Genomic DNA, 3,775 nt, shown 5'->3' on the forward strand with positions numbered 1-3,775 from the left:
GCAAATATCGTGGCAATATGGAAACAGGGCCCGTAATTAATTATTTAAATGGAATTAAAATTCCAAATACGTAATTAACTGTGAAGTCAGTATTAGTAACTTGTTATCCTTAAAGCTTAAACTTCTACTGTCGTTGTCTTTAAACCCTAAAAGCGCCTACAATCAAATTTCATCAGTAAACACTGTTGCCATGTGGAAGCAGGAACTGAAATTACTTTATGACATGAAATTAATTTATGCACTGAAATGTAAATTCCAAATCTGTAATTAATTTAGGAAATGGAATGTAAATTCCAAATTTGTAATTAATTATTAAATGTACTTCACACTTTCAAATCCTTACGTATAGCAAATTGATATTTACCGATGTCCATAAGATTATAAGGGCCGTTATAGCTGAATCAAACACAACGTAGCATTAAAGTAAAACGGCCTAGGCTGGCCAGGATTAATTGTTAATAACACCACAACGGTAGCAGTTTACTGAGGATAGTACCATGCTAAAGGGGAGAAGCCAACCTTTTTAACCAACGTGATTATAAGTACTTGTGAGATCGCTCATCTGACGTTTTTGGTTAAAATCACGTTGCAATAAGGTTTATACAGTTTTCATCTGTCTGTTCTTTTCAATGGGAGGAGAAGAGGAGAGAGAGAGATGAGAAAGGTAGGATGAGATCAGTGTGAAATAGCGAAAGAAATCAGGTGTAACTGATCGAGTCCCTTCAAACACTGCGACACATTTTCTGCATGTGAGACCACACAAATGCTACGTGCTAACCACTAGCCTTCAATGCTACTAGCTTGGCTTGGCTATCTGTTTACAAACAGCTCAATATGGTGCTGGAAGTTCCCTCCGGAAACGGTTTCCTTCGACATCCGGTTTACGACTTGTTACTATGGCAACGTCCACAGCATGAACTTCCTAGCTGTGGTTGTCAGTGAGACATCGCCGCGTCTTGCACTTTACACCACCACAAAAAAAAACATTTATATTCCTATCTAGCACTCAACTCGTCAGAGTGAGGTGAATTAACGTACAGATTTATTGCAATTAATACAATAATTGTCAACGATATCTTCGGTGGATATCAGCCAATGTCTTATTACAGACAAAACACACGTGGATTTAACCACCTTTCACTTGATCAAGTTTCATAATTCTCCCGAAGTGAATATCGTCCGGACACTCTTCCTGAGCACCGCATTTCAAGTCCACTAGTTTCTAGTGAATTAAATGTCTAGAGGATTGTCAGCTAGCTACTCTGATTTCCTCAGACCGGGAGACAATAGCAGAGCTGCATTTGGAAGTGGAACACGCACTATACAAATCATACTCTGAAGGCCTTTTAAAGAAAGTAAACAGGGAAAAACGCCCATTTCTTTCTAGTGCGCTCTGACGCGACTTATTTTGTCTCGTTGGACAAACAAAAACGTTTTTCTGCAGTTCAATTCTGTAAAGAACAACTCGAGTTTTATATTCAAACAACACGCTCTTCCGTGCTAAAATACATAACCAAATAACACAACAAATTCCGTTTCTTTTGTCTTTTATCTATTTTTCCGGATAAAAATAGACAAAATTCATAATATTATCTTGGTATCCTTAATTTTTCAGTCAATCTTGCCAGCTTTTTTCTCCACCATATGTAATAATTTTACTCAGTTGTAAGGGAATTAATCATTATTAATTCATTCAGGTTTATTTCTAGCTCAGGTTTTAAAAGAACTCGATCTGAGAATTCGAGGTCCACCTGATCAAAACTGACTTTGACTTTAAATAGTTTATTCTTTTAAATCAAGGGTCGTCCAGCGAGCCGGTGATTCTCAGTATATTTTAACAAATTAAATATGTGTTTTCCTGGCCACGGATAACACACTTATGATAATTTGTCAGCTCTTGAAAGAGAGGTAATTATTATGAGTAAGCTACGAGCTAAGGTAGCAAGCAAGGATCTTTTTGGCAATAGAGTTGACCCGAGATTATATGACATCAGACAATTGAGTATTTATAAATGAAACATTAAATTTATTGGCTATTCTAGATTACAAGCATATATATACAACATACCACCTACTATTTGTGATTCTATGCTCTGATCATTTTATACTTTCAATGATTAGCAACGATGGTCAAACGAAATCTTGTCTCTTTCCTTTGGAATGTGGGGGAAAAGGGAAGGGTCCTTCGGTCACTCTCAGGTCAGACCTGAGCGTCTGCTGGAGAGTCTCCTGCGGGACAGGGAGCTATAAAATTGTCTCTTTTGTTGATCGGGTTTTAGCAATTTATAATTCAAAGGGTCAGGGGTATCCCTATCTGCTCTTTGCAAGCCCGTAAAACGCTTTTAAGCACTGTGAAAGTACTGTCTTCTTTGGCATTTCTTGAGAGATAGCCAAACAGTCCAGGAAATGCTTCACCTTCTCTGACCCTGCATGAGTTTTACAACTGCATCTGTTGTCTGGGAATCCTTCGATTAGTCCCAATGGAATGTGAGGGTTTGATGTGCGTGTCTCCATGCTGTAGGTGGGTCTGCTGTGAGACATAGATCCTACACCGGCAACCAACCCAACGAGGGCTTTCCCAAAGGACGTCATTCAAACGTCATTCCGACGTCACCGCAACAGCCAAGCAGCGAAGAAATTTCCCTCCAGCAGCCATCCAGTAGCCACGAGGAGCGACTCCGCTTTCAGCTGTCAACCCAAGCAGAACGCAAGTAAACTAACAAAATCTTATCTCTGCTGAACTGGTGTCGAGCTAAATTTTAAGCAGTAAGCATAAGCCAAATCTCTGCTTGTGATTTTCTCAGGATGTCAGTAAGAGAACTGTAGCGAATATCTTGCTAAAACTTTGGGCTTCCTCAGAACTCCGTCAACTTTCATCCTCTGAAACTGTATGTTTGTGTGTATGTGTGTTTTAGCATAGTTTTAATTTAATCTAGAATAGCCAATAAAATTCATGTTTCATTTATAGAAAATCATTGTTTGGTGTCATATAATTTCAAGGTTAAACCCTTTTGCCAAAAAAATTCCTTGCTACCTAGCTCGTAGCTTACTTGTCCAGGGATTTTTTGCCATGCATTGCTCATAGAGCTCTTTGTAGCGGTGCCTCAGGTGTTGAAATAGATTTGTTACGCCAGGTTACTACTCCGTCTGCAGTATGTGTATCTGGTGCAGAAGCAGCACGGACTCATTTTGCTTTCGCACAGGACGCGTTTGCAGTCCGCTCCTGATCTGCGGCTGTTTACCACAAACTTTACTATCTATTATTTTGATTTCAAATTCAAACATTGTTTCTGAAAATGCTTTTTCAACATTGTCATTCTCTTTTATCACAGTACAATAATACAATCTTTCATAGACATATTCACGTTTAAACTCAATAAAGATAACTTTGTTTTCCTACCTCCACGAGTGTCATCTATTATTGCAGGGGTGGGGAACATTGGTCCTGGAGGGCCACTCTCCTGCAGAATTTAGTTCCAACCCTGAAATACCCTAAAAAAAAAAAAACCTAACTGCATCCTGGAGACCTTGATTAGCTAGTCCAGGTGTGTTTGATTAGGGTTGGAGCTAAACTCTGCAGGCCCTCCAGATCAACGTTCCCCACCCCTGCATTATTGCCTTCTTTATCTAAAAGTGCACTTTTCCTTGTTTTAAAGGGGTCATATGATGCTATTTTAATCATTATTTTGTGTATTTGGTATATGATTTGGTATTTTGGTATTGTGTATAGCAGAATATGTTGATATGCTTTAATGTTAAAAAAACACATTATTTT

At 38.6% G+C, this 3,775-nt stretch overlaps 1 pseudogene; it reads left to right on the plus strand.

Annotated features, from left to right (window-relative positions):
• The first annotated feature begins 2,543 nt into the window (after positions 1 to 2,543).
• Positions 2,544 to 3,775, plus strand: part of LOC107575385 (zinc finger protein 729-like) — a 16,290-nt pseudogene continuing 15,058 nt past the window's right edge.

This window comes from Sinocyclocheilus grahami, unplaced genomic scaffold (assembly GCF_001515645.1).
Source record: "Sinocyclocheilus grahami isolate Dianchi unplaced genomic scaffold, SAMN03320097.WGS_v1.1 scaffold2604.1, whole genome shotgun sequence".
Classification (NCBI taxonomy): domain Eukaryota; kingdom Metazoa; phylum Chordata; class Actinopteri; order Cypriniformes; family Cyprinidae; genus Sinocyclocheilus; species Sinocyclocheilus grahami.